A 21,863-nucleotide genomic window follows, 5' to 3' on the forward strand; every position below is an offset into this window, starting at 1 on the left:
TCTTACCAATACAAAGCTTTTCATCATTACAAGTAGCATTTTCTACCCAAAAAAGTGGTTTTCATCCCCAATAGAAATCGTTTTCTGTACAAATCGTCTCTTGTAGCAACATATGAAACACTGTTATTGGAATACCTCTTCCCCTCTTCAAAATAAGGACATTTCCAACAGAAATATCGATTTCTGACAAATTTTAGAAGAATGTCACACAAATATCGGTACCTATCCCAGAAATAAAAAGTTCTCTCCTAAGAATCATTCTTTATCCTTGCAAAAACATGGTTTCTCACCAAAATAATTCTTTTTATCCCTTTAAAATAGCGTTGTTTCCCAGAAATACTGGTTTTCATCCCCAAAAGAAGACATTTTCTCTACAAAATGAAGCTTTGTAGCAAAATATGACACATTGTTTCCAGAATACCTTTTCTCTTCTACAAATTGAGGACGTTTCTAACGGAAATACCTTTTCTCCTCTACAAAATAAGGACATTTCCAACAGATATATCCTTTTCTGACAGATTTTAGAAATATTTCACAGGAATATCAATACTTATACCAGAAATAAAAAGGTCTCTCTTAGGTATCACTCTCTACCCTTGCAAAAATATGGTTTTCTTACCAAAATAATGTTTTTAATCTCTACAAACAGCTTTTTCTAAACGTAAAGGTGGTTTTAATCACCAATGGAAATCGATTTCTCTACAAAATTATCGTCTGTAGCCAGATAGGACACATTGTTTCCAGAATAACTCTTTTCATCTAAAAAAGAATGACATTTCCAACAGAAATATCGATTTCTGACAAATTTTAGAAGTAGGTCACTTGAATATCGACACTTATCCCAGAAATGAAAAGTACACTCCTAGGTATCTCTCTTCATCCTTGCAAAACTATGGTTTTCTTCCCTAACTAATGCTTTTCATCCTTACAAATAGCAATTTCTCCCTAAATTACTGGTTTTCATCCCCAAAAGAAGACACATTCTCTTTAAAATCATGCTTTGTAACAAATTATGACTCATTGATTCCAGAATATCAGTCTTCCCCTACAAAATAACGTTATTAACGTAAGAATTATCCATTTCAGACAAATTTCCGATGTATTTCACACTAATATCAATACTTACACCAGAAAAAAATGTGTTCTCTCTTAGGTATCACTCTTGAATCTTGCCAAAAATTCATTTTCTTACCAATACAAAGCTTTACATCGTTACAAGTAGCATTTTCTACCCAAAAAAGTGGTTTTCATCCCCAATAGAAATCGTTTTCTCTACAAGTGGTCCCGTGTAGCAACATATGAAACACTATTATTGGAATACCTCTTTCCCTCTTCAAAATAAAGACATTTCCATCAGAAATATCGATTTCTGACCAATTTTATAAGAATGTCACACAAATATCAGTACCTATATCAGAAATATAAAGTTCTCTCCTAAGAATCATTCTTTATCCTTGCAAAAACATGGTTTCTCAACAAAATAATGCTTTTTATCCCTTTAAAATAGCGTTGTTTCCCTGAAATACTGGTTTTCATCCCCAAAAGAAGACATTTTCTCTACAAAATGAAGCTTTGTAGGAAAATATGACACATTGTTTCCAGAATACCTTTTCTCTTCTACAAATTGAGGACATTACTAAAAGAAATACCTTTTCTCCTCTACAAAATAAGGACATTTCCAACAGATATATGCTTTTCTGACAGATTTTAGAAATATTTCACAGGAATATCAATACTTATACCAGAAATAAAGAGGTCTCTCTTAGGTATCACTCTTTACCCTTGCAAAAATATGGTTTTCTTACCAAAATAATGTTTTTCATCTCTACAAACAGCATTTTCTAAACGTAAAGGTGGTTTTCATCTTAAAAAGAAATCGATTTCTCTACAAAATTATCGTCTGTAGCCAAATACGACACACTGTTTCCAGAATAACTCTTTTCATCTAAAAAAGAATGACATTTCCATCAGAAATATCGATTTCTGACCAATTTTAGAAGAATGTCACACAAATATCAGTACCTATCCCAGAAATGTAAAAATTCTCTCCTAAGATTCACTCTTTATCCTTGCAAAACCATGGTTTTATCTACAAAGTAATGCTTTTAATCCCTTTAAAATAGCGTTGTTTCCCAGAAATACTGGTTTTCATCCTTAAAAGAAATCATTTTCGCTACAAACTGAAGCTTTGTAGCGAAATATGACACATTGTTTCCAGAATACCTCTGTTCCTCTAAAAAGGAATGACATTTCCAACAGAAATATCGATTTCTGACTAATTTTAGAAGTAGGTCACATGAATATCGATACTTATCCCAGAAATGAAAAGTACACTCTTAGGTATCACTCTTCATCCTTGCAAAACTATGGTTTTCTTCCCAAACTAATGCTTTTCATCCCTACAAATAGCAATTTCTCCCTAAATTACTGGTTTTCATCCCCAAAAGAAGACATATTCTCTTTAAAAGGATGCTTTGTAACAAATTATGACTCATTGATTCCAGAATATCTGTCTTCCCCTACAAAATAAAGACATTAACATAAGAATTATCCATTTCAGACAAATTTCCGATGTATTTCACACTAATATCAATACTTACACCAGAAAAAAATGTTCTCTCTTAGGTATCACTCTTGAATCTTGCAAAATATTCATTTTCTTACCAATACAAAGCTTTTCATCATTACAAGTAGCATTTTCTACCCAAAAAAGTGGTTTTCATCCCCAATAGAAATCGTTTTCTCTACAAATGGTCCCTTGTAGCAACATATGAAACACTGTTATTGGAATACCTCTTTCCCTCTTCAAAATAAGGACATTTCCAACAGAAATATCGATATCTGACCAATTTTAGAAGAATGTCACACAAATATCGATACCTATCCCAGAAATAAAAAGTTCTCTCCTAAGAATCATTCTTTATCCTTGCAAAAACATGGTTTTCTCACCAAAATAATGCTTTTTATCCCTTAAAAATAGCGTTGTTTCCCAGAAATACTGGTTTTCATCCCTAAAAGAAGACATTTTCTCTACAAAATTAAGCTTTGTAGCAAAATATGACACATTGTTTCCAAAATACCTTTTCTCTTCTACAAACTGAGGACGTTACTAACGGAAATACCTTTTCTCCTCTACAAAATAAGGACATTTCCAACAGATATATCCTTTTCTGACAGATTTTAGAAAAATTTCACAGGAATATCAGTACTTATACCAGAAATAAAAAGGTCTCTCTTAGGTATCATTCTTTACCCTTGCAAAAATATGGTTTTCTTACCAAAATAATGTTTTTCATCTTTACAAACAGCATTTTCTAAACGTAAAGGTGGTTTTAATCACCAAAAGAAATCGATTTCTCTACAAAATTATCGTTTGTAGCCAAATAGGACACATTGTTTCCAGAATAACTCTTTTCATCTAAAAAAGAATGACATTTCCAACAGAAATATCGATTTCTGACAAATTTTAGAAGTAGGTCACATGAATATCATTACTTATCCCAGAAATGAAAAGTACGCTCTTAGGTATCACTCTTCATCCTTGCAAAACTATGGTTTTCTTCCCAAACTAATGCTTTTCATCCCTACAAATAGCAATTTCTCCCTAAATTACTGGTTTTCATCCCCAAAAGAAGACACATTGTCTTTAAAATGATGCTTTGTAACAAATTATGACTCATTGATTCCAGAATATCTGTCTTCCCCTACAAAATAATGACATTAACATAAATATTATCCATTTCAGACAAATTTCCGATGTATTTCACACTAATATCAATACTTACACCAGAAAAAAATGTGTTCTCTCTTAGGTATCACTCTTGAATCTTGCCAAAAATTTATTTTCTTACCAATAAAAAGCTTTTCGTCATTACAAGTAGCATTTTCTACCCAAAAAAGTGGTTTTCATCCCCAATAGAAATCGTTTTCTCTACAAATGGTCCCTTGCAGCAACATATGAAACACTGTTATTGGAATACCTCTGTCCCTCTTCAAAATAAGGACATTTCCAACAGAAATATCGATTTCTGACCAATTTTAGAAGAATGTCACACAAATATCAGTACCTATCCCAGAAATAAAAAGTTCTCTCCTAAGAATCATTCTTTATCCTTGCAAAAACATGGTTTTCTCACCAAAACAATGCTTTTTATCCCTTTAAAATAGCGTTGTTTCCCAGAAATACTGCTTTTCATCCCCAAAAGAAGACATTTTCTCTACAAAATGAAGCTTTGTAGCAAAATATGACACATTGTTTCCAGAATACCTTTTCTCTTCTACAAATTGAGGACATTACTAACAGAAATACATTTTCTCCTCTACAAAATAAGGACATTTCCCACAGATATATCCTTTTCTGACAGAGTTTAGAAAAATTTCACAGGAATATCAATACTTATACCAGAAATAAAAAGGTCTCTCTTAGGTATCACTCTTTACCCTTGCAAAAATATGTTTTTTTTACCAAAATAATGTTTTTCATCTCTACAAACAGCTTTTTCTAAAAATAGAGGTGGTTTTCATCACCAAAAGAAATAGATTTCTCTACAAAATTATCGTTTGTAGCCAAATACGACACACTGTTTCCAGAATAAATCTTTTCATCTAAAAAAGAATGACATTTCCAACAGAAATATCGATTTCTGACAAATTTTAGAAGTAGGTCACATGAATATCGATACTTATCCCAGAAATGAAAAGTACGCTCTTAGCTATCACTCTTCATCCTTGCAAAACTATGGTTTTCTTCCCAAACTAATGCTTTTCATCCCTACAAATAGCAATTTCTCCCTAAATTACTGGTTTTCATCCCCAAAAGAAGACACATTCTCTTTAAAATGATGCTTTGTAACAAATTATGACTCATTGATTCCAGAATATCTGTCTTCCCCTACAAAATAATGACATTAACATAAGAATTATCCATTTCAGACAAATTTCCTATGTATTTCACACTAATATCAATACTTACACCAGAAAAAAATGTGTTCTCTCTTAGGTATCACTCTTGAATCTTGCCAAAAATTCATTTTCTTACCAATAAAAAGCTTTTCGTCATTACAAGTAGCATTTTCTTCCCAAAAAAGTGGTTTTCATCCCCAATAGAAATCGTTTTCTCTACAAATGGTCCCTTGCAGCAACATATGAAACACTGTTATTGGAATACCTCTTTCCCTCTTCAAAATAAGGACATTTCCAACAGAAATATCGATTTCTGACCAATTTTAGAAGAATGTCACACAAATATCAGTACCTATCCCAGAAATAAAAAGTTCTCTCCTAAGAATCATTCTTCATCCTTGCAAAAACATGGTTTTCTCACCAAAATAATGCTTTTTATCCCTTTAAAATAGCGTTGTTTCCCAGAAATACGGGTTTTCATCCCCAAAAGAAGACATTTTCTCTACAAAATGAAGCTTTGTAGCAAAATATGACACATTGTTTCCAGAATACCTTTTCTCTTCTACAAAATAAAAACATTTCCAACAGATATATCCTTTTCTGACAGATTTTAGAAAAATTTCACAGGAATATCAATACTTATACCAGCAATAAAAAGGTCTCTCCTAGGTATCACTCTTTACCCTTGCAAAAATATGGTTTTCTTACCAAAATAATGTTTTTCATCTTTACAAACAGCTTTTTCTAAACATAAAGGTGGTTTTCATCACCAAAAGAAATCGATTTCTCTACAAAATTATCGTTTGTAGCCAAATACGACACACTGTTTCCAGAATAACTCTTTTCATCTAAAAAAGAATGACATTTCCAACAGAAATATCGATTTCTGACAAATTTTAGAAGTAGGTCACATGAATATCGATACTTATCCCAGAAATGAAAAGTACGCTCTTAGGTATCACTCTTCATCCTTGTAAAACTATGGTTTTCTTCCCAAACTAATGCTTTTCATCCCTACAAATAGCAATTTCTCCCTAAATTACTGGTTTTCATCCCCAAAAGAAGACACATTCTCTTTAAAATGATGCTTTGTAACAAATTATGACTCATTGATTCCAGAATATCTGTCTTCCCCTACAAAATAATGACATTAACATAAGAATTATCCATTTCAGACAAATTTCCGATGTATTTCACACTAATATCAATACTTACACCAGAAAAAAATGTGTTCTCTATTAGGTATCACTCTTGAATCTTGCCAAAAATTCTTTTTCTTACCAATACAAAGCTTTTCATCATTACAAGTAGCATTTTCTACCCAAAAAAGTGGTTTTCATCCCCAATAGAAATCGTTTTCTCTACAAATGGTCCCTTGCAGCAACATACGAAACACTGTTATTGGAATACCTCTTTCCCTCTTCAAAATAAGTACATTTCCAACAGAAATATCGATTTCTGACCAATTTTAGAAGAATGTCACACAAATATCAGTACCTATCCCAGAAATAAAAAGTTCTCTCCTAAGAATCAGTCATTATCCTAGCAAAAACATGGTTTTCTCACCAAAATAATGCTTTTTATCCCTTTAAAATAGCGTTCTTTCCCAGAAATACGGGTTTTCATCCCCAAAAGAAGACATTTTCTCTACAAAATGAAGCTTTGTAGCAAAATATGACACATTGTTTCCAGAATACCTTTTCTCTTCTACAAAATAAGGACATTTCCAACAGATATATCCTTTTCTGACAGAGTTTAGAAAAATTTCACAGGAATATCAATACTTATACCAGAAATAAAAAGGTCTCTCTTAGGTATCACTCTTTACCCTTGCAAAAATATGGTTTTCTTACCAAAATAATGTTTTTCATCTCTACAAACAGCATTTTCTAAACATAAAGGTGGTTTTCATCACCAAAAGAAATCGATTTCTCTACAAAATTATCGTTTGTAGCCAAATACGACACACTGTTTCCAGAATAACTCTTTTCATCTAAAAAAGAATGACATTTCCAACAGAAATATCGATTTCTGACAAATTTTAGAAGTAGGTCACATGAATATCGATACTTATCCCAAAAATGAAAAGTACACTCTTAGGTATAACTTTTCATCCTTGCAAAACTATGGTTTTCTTCCCAAACTAATGCTTTTCATCCCTACAAATAGCAATTTCTCCCTAAATTACTGGTTTTCATCCCCAAAAGAAGACACATTCTCTTTAAAATGATGCTTTGTAACAAATTATGACTCATTGATTCCAGAATATCTGTCTTCCCCTACAAAATAATGACATTAACATAAGAATTATCCATTTCAGACAAATTTCCGATGTATTTCACACTAATATCAATACTTACACCAGAAAAAAATGTGTTCTCTCTTAGGTATCACTCTTGAATCTTGCCAAAAAATTCTTTTTCTTACCAATACAAAGCTTTTCATCATTACAAGTAGCATTTTCTACCCAAATAAGTGGTTTTCATCCTAAATAGAAATCGTTTTCTCTACAAATGGTCCCTTGCAGAAACATATGAAACACTGTTATTGGAATACCTCTTTCCCTCTTCAAAATAAGGACATTTCCAACAGAAATATCGATTTCTGACCAATTTTAGAAGAATGTCACACAAATATCAGTACCTATCCCAGAAATAAAAAGTTCTCTCCTAAGAATCATTCTTCATCCTTGCAAAAACATGGTTTTCTCACCAAAATAATGCTTTTTATCCCTTTAAAATAGCGTTGTTTCCCAGAAATACTGGTTTTCATCCCCAAAAGAAGACATTTTCTCTACAAAATGAAGCTTTGTAGCAAAATATGACACATTGTTTCCAGAATACCTTTTCTCTTCTACAAATTGAGGACATTACTAACAGAAATACCTTTTCTCCTCTACAAAATAAGGACATTTGCCACAGATATATCCTTTTCTCACAGAGTTTAGAAAAATTTCACAGGAATATCAATACTTATACCAGCAATAAAAAGGTCTCTCCTAGGTATCACTCTTTACCCTTGCAAAAATATGGTTTTCTTACCAAAATAATGTTTTTCATCTTTACAAACAGCTTTTTCTAAACATAAAGGTGGTTTTCATCACCAAAAGAAATCGATTTCTCTACAAAATTATCGTTTGTAGCCAAATACGACACACTGTTTCCAGAATAACTCTTTTCATCTAAAAAAGAATGACATTTCCAACAGAAATATCGATTTCTGACAAATTTTAGAAGTAGGTCACATGAATATCGATACTTATCCCAAAAATGAAAAGTGCACTCTTAGGTATCACTCTTCATCCTTGCAAAACTATGGTTTTCTTCCCAAACTAATGCTTTTCATCCCTACAAATAGCAATTTCTCCCTAAATTACTGGTTTTCATCCCCCAAAAAAGTCACATTCTCTTTAAAATGATGCTTTGTAACAAATTATGACTCATTGATTCCAGAATATCTGTCTTCCCCTACAAAATAATGACATTAACATAAATATTATCCATTTCAGACAAATTTCCGATGTATTTCACACTAATATCAATACTTACACCAGAAAAAAATGTGTTCTCTCTTAGGTATCACTCTTGAATCTTGCCAAAAATTTATTTTCTTACCAATAAAAAGCTTTTCGTCATTACAAGTAGCATTTTCTACCCAAAAAAGTGGTTTTCATCCCCAATAGAAATCGTTTTCTCTACAAATGGTCCCTTGCAGCAACATATGAAACACTGTTATTGGAATACCTCTGTCCCTCTTCAAAATAAGGACATTTCCAACAGAAATATCGATTTCTGACCAATTTTAGAAGAATGTCACACAAATATCAGTACCTATCCCAGAAATAAAAAGTTCTCTCCTAAGAATCATTCTTTATCCTTGCAAAAACATGGTTTTCTCACCAAAACAATGCTTTTTATCCCTTTAAAATAGCGTTGTTTCCCAGAAATACTGCTTTTCATCCCCAAAAGAAGACATTTTCTCTACAAAATGAAGCTTTGTAGCAAAATATGACACATTGTTTCCAGAATACCTTTTCTCTTCTACAAATTGAGGACATTACTAACAGAAATACATTTTCTCCTCTACAAAATAAGGACATTTCCCACAGATATATCCTTTTCTGACAGAGTTTAGAAAAATTTCACAGGAATATCAATTCTTATACCAGAAATAAAAAGGTCTCTCTTAGGTATCACTCTTTACCCTTGCAAAAATATGTTTTTTTTACCAAAATAATGTTTTTCATCTCTACAAACAGCTTTTTCTAAAAATAGAGGTGGTTTTCATCACCAAAAGAAATAGATTTCTCTACAAAATTATCGTTTGTAGCCAAATACGACACACTGTTTCCAGAATAAATCTTTTCATCTAAAAAAGAATGACATTTCCAACAGAAATATCGATTTCTGACAAATTTTAGAAGTAGGTCACATGAATATCGATACTTATCCCAGAAATGAAAAGTACGCTCTTAGCTATCACTCTTCATCCTTGCAAAACTATGGTTTTCTTCCCAAACTAATGCTTTTCATCCCTACAAATAGCAATTTCTCCCTAAATTACTGGTTTTCATCCCCAAAAGAAGACACATTCTCTTTAAAATGATGCTTTGTAACAAATTATGACTCATTGATTCCAGAATATCTGTCTTCCCCTACAAAATAATGACATTAACATAAGAATTATCCATTTCAGACAAATTTCCTATGTATTTCACACTAATATCAATACTTACACCAGAAAAAAATGTGTTCTCTCTTAGGTATCACTCTTGAATCTTGCCAAAAATTCATTTTCTTACCAATAAAAAGCTTTTCGTCATTACAAGTAGCATTTTCTTCCCAAAAAAGTGGTTTTCATCCCCAATAGAAATCGTTTTCTCTACAAATGGTCCCTTGCAGCAACATATGAAACACTGTTATTGGAATACCTCTTTCCCTCTTCAAAATAAGGACATTTCCAACAGAAATATCGATTTCTGACCAATTTTAGAAGAATGTCACACAAATATCAGTACCTATCCCAGAAATAAAAAGTTCTCTCCTAAGAATCATTCTTCATCCTTGAAAAACATGGTTTTCTCACCAAAATAATGCTTTTTATCCCTTTAAAATAGCGTTGTTTCACAGAAATACTGGTTTTCATCCCCAAAAGAAGACATTTTCTCTACAAAATGAAGCTTTGTAGCAAAATATGACACATTGTTTCCAGAATACCTTTTCTCTTCTACAAATTGAGGACATTACTAACAGAAATACCTTTTCTCCTGTACAAAATAAGGACATTTCCAACAGATATATCCGTTTCTGACAGATTTTAGAAAAATTTCACACGAATATCAATACTTATACCAGAAATAAAAAGGTCTCTCTTAGGTATCACTCTTTACCCTTGCAAAAATATGGTTTTCTTACCAAAATAATGTTTTTCATCTCTACAAACAGCATTTTCTAAACATAATGGTGGTTTTCATCACCAAAAGTAATCGATTTCTCTACAAAATTATCATTTGTAGCCAAATACGACACACTGTTTCCAGAATAACTCTTTTCATCTAAAAAAGAATGACATTTCCAACAGAAATATCGATTTCTGACAAATTTTAGAAGTAGGTCACATGAATATCGATACTTATCCCAGAAATGAAAAGTACGCTCTTAGCTATCACTCTTCATCCTTGCAAAACTATGGTTTTCTTCCCAAACTAATGCTTTTCATCCCTACAAATAGCAATTTCTCCCTAAATTACTGGTTTTCATCCCCAAAAGAAGACACATTCTCTTTAAAATCATGCTTTGTAACAAATTATGACTCATTGATTCCAGAATATCTGTCTTCCCCTACAAAATAATGACATTAACATAAGAATTATCCATTTCAGACAAATTTCCGATGTATTTCACACTAATATCAATACTTACACCAGAAAAAAATGTGTTCTCTCTTAGGTATCACTCTTGAATCTTGCCAAAAATTCATTTTCTTACCAATAAAAAGCTTTTCGTCATTACAAGTAGCATTTTCTACCCAAAAAAGTGGTTTTCATCCCCAATAGAAATCGTTTTCTCTACAAATGGTCCCTTGCAGCAACATATGAAACACTGTTATTGGAATACCTCTGTCCCTCTTCAAAATAAGGACATTTCCAACAGAAATATCGATTTCTGACCAATTTTAGAAGAATGTCACACAAATATCAGTACCTATCCCAGAAATAAAAAGTTCTCTCCTAACAATCATTCTTCATCCTTGCAAAAACATGGTTTTCTCACCAAAATAATGCTTTTTATCCCTTTAAAATAGCGTTCTTTCCCAGAAATACGGGTTTTCATCCCCAAAAGAAGACATTTTCTCTACAAAATGAAGCTTTGTAGCAAAATATGACACATTGTTTCCAGAATACCTTTTCTCTTCTACAAAATAAGGACATTTCCAACAGATATATCCTTTTCTGACAGATTTTAGAAAAATTTCACAGGAATATCAATACTTATACCAGAAATAAAAAGGTCTCTCTTAGGTATCACTCTTTACCCTTGCAAAAATATGGTTTTCTTACCAAAATAATGTTTTTCATCTCTACAAACAGCTTTTTCTAAAAATAGAGGTGGTTTTCATCACCAAAAGAAATCGATTTCTCTACAAAATTATCGTTTGTAGCCAAATACGACACACTGTTTCCAGAATAACTCTTTTCATCTAAAAAAGAATGACATTTCCAACAGAAATATCGATTTCTGACAAATTTTAGAAGTAGGTCACATGAATATCGATACTTATCCCAAAAATGAAAAGTACACTCTTAGGTATAACTTTTCATCCTTGCAAAACTATGGTTTTCTTCCCAAACTAATGCTTTTCATCCCTACAAATAGCAATTTCTCCCTAAATTACTGGTTTTCATCCCCAAAAGAAGACACATTCTCTTTAAAATGATGCTTTGTAACAAATTATGACTCATTGATTCCAGAATATCTGTCTTCCCCTACAAAATAATGACATTAACATAAGAATTATCCATTTCAGACAAATTTCCGATGTATTTCACACTAATATCAATACTTACACCAGAAAAAAATGTGTTCTCTCTTAGGTATCACTCTTGAATCTTGCCAAAAATTCTTTTTCTTACCAATACAAAGCTTTTCATCATTACAAGTAGCATTTTCTACCCAAATAAGTGGTTTTCATCCTAAATAGAAATCGTTTTCTCTACAAATGGTCCCTTGCAGAAACATATGAAACACTGTTATTGGAATACCTCTTTCCCTCTTCAAAATAAGGACATTTCCAACAGAAATATCGATTTCTGACAAATTTTAGAAGAATGTCACACAAATATCAGTACCTATCCCAGAAATAAAAAGTTCTCTCCTAAGAATCATTCTTCATCCTTGAAAAACATGGTTTTCTCACCAAAATAATGCTTTTTATCCCTTTAAAATAGCGTTGTTTCACAGAAATACTGGTTTTCATCCCCAAAAGAAGACATTTTCTCTACAAAATGAAGCTTTGTAGCAAAATATGACACATTGTTTCCAGAATACCTTTTCTCTTCTACAAATTGAGGACATTACTAACAGAAATACCTTTTCTCCTGTACAAAATAAGGACATTTCCAACAGATATATCCGTTTCTGACAGATTTTAGAAAAATTTCACACGAATATCAATACTTATACCAGAAATAAAAAGGTCTCTCTTAGGTATCACTCTTTACCCTTGCAAAAATATGGTTTTCTTACCAAAATAATGTTTTTCATCTCTACAAACAGCATTTTCTAAACATAATGGTGGTTTTCATCACCAAAAGTAATCGATTTCTCTACAAAATTATCATTTGTAGCCAAATACGACACACTGTTTCCAGAATAACTCTTTTCATCTAAAAAAGAATGACATTTCCAACAGAAATATCGATTTCTGACAAATTTTAGAAGTAGGTCACATGAATATCGATACTTATCCCAGAAATGAAAAGTACGCTCTTAGCTATCACTCTTCATCCTTGCAAAACTATGGTTTTCTTCCCAAACTAATGCTTTTCATCCCTACAAATAGCAATTTCTCCCTAAATTACTGGTTTTCATCCCCAAAAGAAGACACATTCTCTTTAAAATCATGCTTTGTAACAAATTATGACTCATTGATTCCAGAATATCTGTCTTCCCCTACAAAATAATGACATTAACATAAGAATTATCCATTTCAGACAAATTTCCGATGTATTTCACACTAATATCAATACTTACACCAGAAAAAAATGTGTTCTCTCTTAGGTATCACTCTTGAATCTTGCCAAAAATTCATTTTCTTACCAATAAAAAGCTTTTCGTCATTACAAGTAGCATTTTCTACCCAAAAAAGTGGTTTTCATCCCCAATAGAAATCGTTTTCTCTACAAATGGTCCCTTGCAGCAACATATGAAACACTGTTATTGGAATACCTCTTTCCCTCTTCAAAATAAGGACATTTCCAACAGAAATATCGATTTCTGACCAATTTTAGAAGAATGTCACACAAATATCAGTACCTATCCCAGAAATAAAAAGTTCTCTCCTAAGAATCATTCTTCATCCTTGAAAAACATGGTTTTCTCACCAAAATAATGCTTTTTATCCCTTTAAAATAGCGTTGTTTCACAGAAATACTGGTTTTCATCCCCAAAAGAAGACATTTTCTCTACAAAATGAAGCTTTGTAGCAAAATATGACACATTGTTTCCAGAATACCTTTTCTCTTCTACAAATTGAGGACATTACTAACAGAAATACCTTTTCTCCTGTACAAAATAAGGACATTTCCAACAGATATATCCGTTTCTGACAGATTTTAGAAAAATTTCACACGAATATCAATACTTATACCAGAAATAAAAAGGTCTCTCTTAGGTATCACTCTTTACCCTTGCAAAAATATGGTTTTCTTACCAAAATAATGTTTTTCATCTCTACAAACAGCATTTTCTAAACATAATGGTGGTTTTCATCACCAAAAGTAATCGATTTCTCTACAAAATTATCATTTGTAGCCAAATACGACACACTGTTTCCAGAATAACTCTTTTCATCTAAAAAAGAATGACATTTCCAACAGAAATATCGATTTCTGACAAATTTTAGAAGTAGGTCACATGAATATCGATACTTATCCCAGAAATGAAAAGTACGCTCTTAGCTATCACTCTTCATCCTTGCAAAACTATGGTTTTCTTCCCAAACTAATGCTTTTCATCCCTACAAATAGCAATTTCTCCCTAAATTACTGGTTTTCATCCCCAAAAGAAGACACATTCTCTTTAAAATCATGCTTTGTAACAAATTATGACTCATTGATTCCAGAATATCTGTCTTCCCCTACAAAATAATGACATTAACATAAGAATTATCCATTTCAGACAAATTTCCGATGTATTTCACACTAATATCAATACTTACACCAGAAAAAAATGTGTTCTCTCTTAGGTATCACTCTTGAATCTTGCCAAAAATTCATTTTCTTACCAATAAAAAGCTTTTCGTCATTACAAGTAGCATTTTCTACCCAAAAAAGTGGTTTTCATCCCCAATAGAAATCGTTTTCTCTACAAATGGTCCCTTGCAGCAACATATGAAACACTGTTATTGGAATACCTCTGTCCCTCTTCAAAATAAGGACATTTCCAACAGAAATATCGATTTCTGACCAATTTTAGAAGAATGTCACACAAATATCAGTACCTATCCCAGAAATAAAAAGTTCTCTCCTAACAATCATTCTTCATCCTTGCAAAAACATGGTTTTCTCACCAAAATAATGCTTTTTATCCCTTTAAAATAGCGTTCTTTCCCAGAAATACGGGTTTTCATCCCCAAAAGAAGACATTTTCTCTACAAAATGAAGCTTTGTAGCAAAATATGACACATTGTTTCCAGAATACCTTTTCTCTTCTACAAAATAAGGACATTTCCAACAGATATATCCTTTTCTGACAGATTTTAGAAAAATTTCACAGGAATATCAATACTTATACCAGAAATAAAAAGGTCTCTCTTAGGTATCACTCTTTACCCTTGCAAAAATATGGTTTTCTTACCAAAATAATGTTTTTCATCTCTACAAACAGCTTTTTCTAAAAATAGAGGTGGTTTTCATCACCAAAAGAAATCGATTTCTCTACAAAATTATCGTTTGTAGCCAAATACGACACACTGTTTCCCGAATAACACTTTTCATCTAAGAAAGGATGACATTTCCAACAGAAATATCGATTTCTGACTAATTTTAGAAGTAGGTCACATGAATATCGATACTTATCCCAGAAATGAAAAGTACGCTCTTAGGTATCACTCTTCATCCTTGCAAAACTATGGTTTTCTTCCCAAACTAATGCTTTTCATCCCTACAAATAGCAATTTCTCCCTAAATTACTGGTTTTCATCCCCAAAAGAAGACACATTCTCTTTAAAATGATGCTTTGTAACAAATTATGACTCATTGATTCCAGAATATCTGTCTTCCCCTACAAAATAATGACATTAACATAAGAATTATCCATTTCAGACAAATTTCCGATGTATTTCACACTAATATCAATACTTACACCAGAAAAAAATGTGTTCTCTATTAGGTATCACTCTTGAATCTTGCCAAAAATTCATTTTCTTACCAATACAAAGCTTTTCATCATTACAAGTAGCATTTTCTACCCAAAAAAGTGGTTTTCATCCCCAATAGAAATCGTTTTCTCTACAAATGGTCCCTTGCAGCAACATACGAAACACTGTTATTGGAATACCTCTTTCCCTCTTCAAAATAAGTACATTTCCAACAGAAATATCGATTTCTGACCAATTTTAGAAGAATGTCACACAAATATCAGTACCTATCCCAGAAATAAAAAGTTCTCTCCTAAGAATCAGTCATTATCCTAGCAAAAACATGGTTTTCTCACCAAAATAATGCTTTTTATCCCTTTAAAATAGCGTTGTTTCCCAGAAATACTGGTTTTCATCCCCAAAAGAAGACATTTTCTCTACAAAATGAAGCTTTGTAGCAAAATATGACACATTGTTTCCAGAATACCTTTTCTCTTCTACAAATTGAGGACATTACTAACAGAAATACCTTTTCTCCTCTACAAAATAAGGACATTTGCCACAGATATATCCTTTTCTGACAGAGTTTAGAAAAATTTCACAGGAATATCAATACTTATACCAGCAATAAAAAGGTCTCTCCTAGGTATCACTCTTTACCCTTGCAAAAATATGGTTTTCTTACCAAAATAATGTTTTTCATCTTTACAAACAGCTTTTTCTAAACATAAAGGTGGTTTTCATCACCAAAAGAAATCGATTTCTCTACAAAATTATCGTTTGTAGCCAAATACGACACACTGTTTCCAGAATAACTCTTTTCATCTAAAAAAGAATGACATTTCCAACAGAAATATCGATTTCTGACAAATTTTAGAAGTAGGTCACATGAATATCGATACTTATCCCAAAAATGAAAAGTACACTCTTAGGTATCACTCTTCATCCTTGCAAAACTATGGTTTTCTTCCCAAACTAATGCTTTTCATCCCTACAAATAGCAATTTCTCCCTAAATTACTGGTTTTCATCCCCCAAAAAAGTCACATTCTCTTTAAAATGATGCTTTGTAACAAATTATGACTCATTGATTCCAGAATATCTGTCTTCCCCTACAAAATAATGACATTAACATAAATATTATCCATTTCAGACAAATTTCCGATGTATTTCACACTAATATCAATACTTACACCAGAAAAAAATGTGTTCTCTCTTAGGTGTCACTCTTGAATCTTGCCAAAAATTTATTTTCTTACCAATAAAAAGCTTTTCGTCATTACAAGTAGCATTTTCTACCCAAAAAAGTGGTTTTCATCCCCAATAGAAATCGTTTTCTCTACAAATGGTCCCTTGCAGCAACATATGAAACACTGTTATTGGAATACCTCTGTCCCTCTTCAAAATAAGGACATTTCCAACAGAAATATCGATTTCTGACCAATTTTAGAAGAATGTCACACAAATATCAGTACCTATCCCAGAAATAAAAAGTTCTCTCCTAAGAATCATTCTTTATCCTTGCAAAAACATGGTTTTCTCACCAAAATAATGCTTTTTATCCCTTTAAAATAGCGTTGTTTCCCAGAAATACTGCTTTTCATCCCCAAAAGAAGACATTTTCTCTACAAAATGAAGCTTTGTAGCAAAATATGACACATTGTTTCCAGAATACCTTTTCTCTTCTACAAATTGAGGACATTACTAACAGAAATACATTTTCTCCTCTACAAAATAAGGACATTTCCCACAGATATATCCTTTTCTGACAGAGTTTAGAAAAATTTCACAGGAATATCAATACTTATACCAGAAATAAAAAGGTCTCTCTTAGGTATCACTCTTTACCCTTGCAAAAATATGTTTTTTTTACCAAAATAATGTTTTTCATCTCTACAAACAGTTTTTTCTAAAAATAGAGGTGGTTTTCATCACCAAAAGAAATAGATTTCTCTACAAAATTATCGTTTGTAGCCAAATACGACACACTGTTTCCAGAATAAATCTTTTCATCTAAAAAAGAATGACATTTCCAACAGAAATATCGATTTCTGACTAATTTTAGAAGTAGGTCACATGAATATCGATACTTATCCCAGAAATGAAAAGTACGCTCTTAGCTATCACTCTTCATCCTTGCAAAACTATGGTTTTCTTCCCAAACTAATGCTTTTCATCCCTACAAATAGCAATTTCTCCCTAAATTACTGGTTTTCATCCCCAAAAGAAGACACATTCTCTTTAAAATGATGCTTTGTAACAAATTATGACTCATTGATTCCAGAATATCTGTCTTCCCCTACAAAATAATGACATTAACATAAGAATTATCCATTTCAGACAAATTTCCTATGTATTTCACACTAATATCAATACTTACACCAGAAAAAAATGTGTTCTCTCTTAGGTATCACTCTTGAATCTTGCCAAAAATTCATTTTCTTACCAATAAAAAGCTTTTCGTCATTACAAGTAGCATTTTCTTCCCAAAAAAGTGGTTTTCATCCCCAATAGAAATCGTTTTCTCTACAAATGGTCCCTTGCAGCAACATATGAAACACTGTTATTGGAATACCTCTTTCCCTCTTCAAAATAAGGACATTTCCAACAGAAATATCGATTTCTGACCAATTTTAGAAGAATGTCACACAAATATCAGTACCTATCCCAGAAATAAAAAGTTCTCTCCTAAGAATCATTCTTTATCCTTGCAAAAACATGGTTTTCTCACCAAAATAATGCTTTTTATCCCTTTAAAATAGCGTTGTTTCCCAGAAATACTGCTTTTCATCCCCAAAAGAAGACATTTTCTCTACAAAATGAAGCTTTGTAGCAAAATATGACACATTGTTTCCAGAATACCTTTTCTCTTCTACAAATTGAGGACATTACTAACAGAAATACATTTTCTCCTCTACAAAACAAGGACATTTCCCACAGATATATCCTTTTCTGACAGAGTTTAGAAAAATTTCACAGGAATATCAATACTTATACCAGAAATAAAAAGGTCTCTCTTAGGTATCACTCTTTACCCTTGCAAAAATATGGTTTTTTTACCAAAATAATGTTTTTCATCTCTACAAACAGTTTTTTCTAAAAATAGAGGTGGTTTTCATCACCAAAAGAAATAGATTTCTCTACAAAATTATCGTTTGTAGCCAAATACGACACACTGTTTCCAGAATAAATCTTTTCATCTAAAAAAGAATGACATTTCCAACAGAAATATCGATTTCTGACAAATTTTAGAAGTAGGTCACATGAATATCGATACTTATCCCAGAAATGAAAAGTACGCTCTTAGCTATCACTCTTCATCCTTGCAAAACTATGGTTTTCTTCCCAAACTAATGCTTTTCATCCCTACAAATAGCAATTTCTCCCTAAATTACTGGTTTTCATCCCCAAAAGAAGACACATTCTCTTTAAAATGATGCTTTGTAACAAATTATGACTCATTGATTCCAGAATATCTGTCTTCCCCTACAGAATAATGACATTAACATAAGAATTATCCATTTCAGACAAATTTCCTATGTATTTCACACTAATATCAATACTTACACCAGAAAAAAATGTGTTCTCTCTTAGGTATCACTCTTGAATCTTGCCAAAAATTCATTTTCTTACCAATAAAAAGCTTTTCGTCATTACAAGTAGCATTTTCTTCCCAAAAAAGTGGTTTTCATCCCCAATAGAAATCGTTTTCTCTACAAATGGTCCCTTGCAGCAACATATGAAACACTGTTATTGGAATACCTCTTTCCCTCTTCAAAATAAGGACATTTCCAACAGAAATATCGATTTCTGACCAATTTTAGAAGAATGTCACACAAATATCAGTACCTATCCCAGAAATAAAAAGTTCTCTCCTAAGAATCATTCTTTATCCTTGCAAAAACATGGTTTTCTCACCAAAATAATGCTTTTTATCCCTTTAAAATAGCGTTGTTTCCCAGAAATACTGCTTTTCATCCCCAAAAGAAGACATTTTCTCTACAAAATGAAGCTTTGTAGCAAAATATGACACATTGTTTCCAGAATACCTTTTCTCTTCTACAAATTGAGGACATTACTAACAGAAATACATTTTCTCCTCTACAAAACAAGGACATTTCCCACAGATATATCCTTTTCTGACAGAGTTTAGAAAAATTTCACAGGAATATCAATACTTATACCAGAAATAAAAAGGTCTCTCTTAGGTATCACTCTTTACCCTTGCAAAAATATGGTTTTTTTACCAAAATAATGTTTTTCATCTCTACAAACAGTTTTTTCTAAAAATAGAGGTGGTTTTCATCACCAAAAGAAATAGATTTCTCTACAAAATTATCGTTTGTAGCCAAATACGACACACTGTTTCCAGAATAAATCTTTTCATCTAAAAAAGAATGACATTTCCAACAGAAATATCGATTTCTGACAAATTTTAGAAGTAGGTCACATGAATATCGATACTTATCCCAGAAATGAAAAGTACGCTCTTAGCTATCACTCTTCATCCTTGCAAAACTATGGTTTTCTTCCCAAACTAATGCTTTTCATCCCTACAAATAGCAATTTCTCCCTAAATTACTGGTTTTCATCCCCAAAAGAAGACACATTCTCTTTAAAATGATGCTTTGTAACAAATTATGACTCATTGATTCCAGAATATCTGTCTTCCCCTACAGAATAATGACATTAACATAAGAATTATCCATTTCAGACAAATTTCCTATGTATTTCACACTAATATCAATACTTACACCAGAAAAAAATGTGTTCTCTCTTAGGTATCACTCTTGAATCTTGCCAAAAATTCATTTTCTTACCAATAAAAAGCTTTTCGTCATTACAAGTAGCATTTTCTTCCCAAAAAAGTGGTTTTCATCCCCAATAGAAATCGTTTTCTCTACAAATGGTCCCTTGCAGCAACATATGAAACACTGTTATTGGAATACCTCTTTCCCTCTTCAAAATAAGGACATTTCCAACAGAAATATCGATTTCTGACCAATTTTAGAAGAATGTCACACAAATATCAGTACCTATCCCAGAAATAAAAAGTTCTCTCCTAAGAATCATTCTTCATCCTTGAAAAACATGGTTTTCTCACCAAAATAATGCTTTTTATCCCTTTAAAATAGCGTTGTTTCACAGAAATACTGGTTTTCATCCCCAAAAGAAGACATTTTCTCTACAAAATGAAGCTTTGTAGCAAAATATGACACATTGTTTCCAGAATACCTTTTCTCTTCTACAAATTGAGGACATTACTAACAGAAATACCTTTTCTCCTGTACAAAATAAGGACATTTCCAACAGATATATCCGTTTCTGACAGATTTTAGAAAAATTTCACACGAATATCAATACTTATACCAGAAATAAAAAGGTCTCTCTTAGGTATCACTCTTTACCCTTGCAAAAATATGGTTTTCTTACCAAAATAATGTTTTTCATCTCTACAAACAGCATTTTCTAAACATAATGGTGGTTTTCATCACCAAAAGTAATCGATTTCTCTACAAAATTATCGTTTGTAGCCAAATACGACACACTGTTTCCAGAATAACTCTTTTCATCTAAAAAAGAATGACATTTCCAACAGAAATATCGATTTCTGACAAATTTTAGAAGTAGGTCACATGAATATCGATACTTATCCCAGAAATGAAAAGTACGCTCTTAGCTATCACTCTTCATCCTTGAAAAACTATGGTTTTCTTCCCAAACTAATGCTTTTCATCCCTACAAATAGCAATTTCTCCCTAAATTACTGGTTTTCATCCCCAAAAGAAGACACATTCTCTTTAAAATCATGCTTTGTAACAAATTATGACTCATTGATTCCAGAATATCTGTCTTCCCCTACAAAATAATGACATTAACATAAGAATTATCCATTTCAGACAAATTTCCTATGTATTTCACACTAATATCAATACTTACACCAGAAAAAAATGTGTTCTCTCTTAGGTATCACTCTTGAATCTTGCCAAAAATTCATTTTCTTACCAATAAAAAGCTTTTCGTCATTACAAGTAGCATTTTCTACCCAAAAAAGTGGTTTTCATCCCCAATAGAAATCGTTTTCTCTACAAATGGTCCCTTGCAGCAACATATGAAACACTGTTATTGGAATACCTCTTTCCCTCTTCAAAATAAGGACATTTCCAACAGAAATATCGATTTCTGACAAATTTTAGAAGAATGTCACACAAATATCAGTACCTATCCCAGAAATAAAAAGTTCTCTCCGAAGAATCATTCTTTATCCTTGCAAAAACATGGTTTTCTCACCAAAATAATGCTTTTTATCCCTTTAAAATAGCGTTCTTTCCCAGAAATACTGGTTTTCATCCCCAAAAGAAGACATTTTCTCTACAAAACGAA

The sequence above is a fragment of the Coturnix japonica genome, chromosome W (assembly GCF_054131305.1).
Source record: "Coturnix japonica strain WE chromosome W, WE-NBRP24, whole genome shotgun sequence".
Lineage (NCBI taxonomy): Eukaryota > Metazoa > Chordata > Aves > Galliformes > Phasianidae > Coturnix > Coturnix japonica.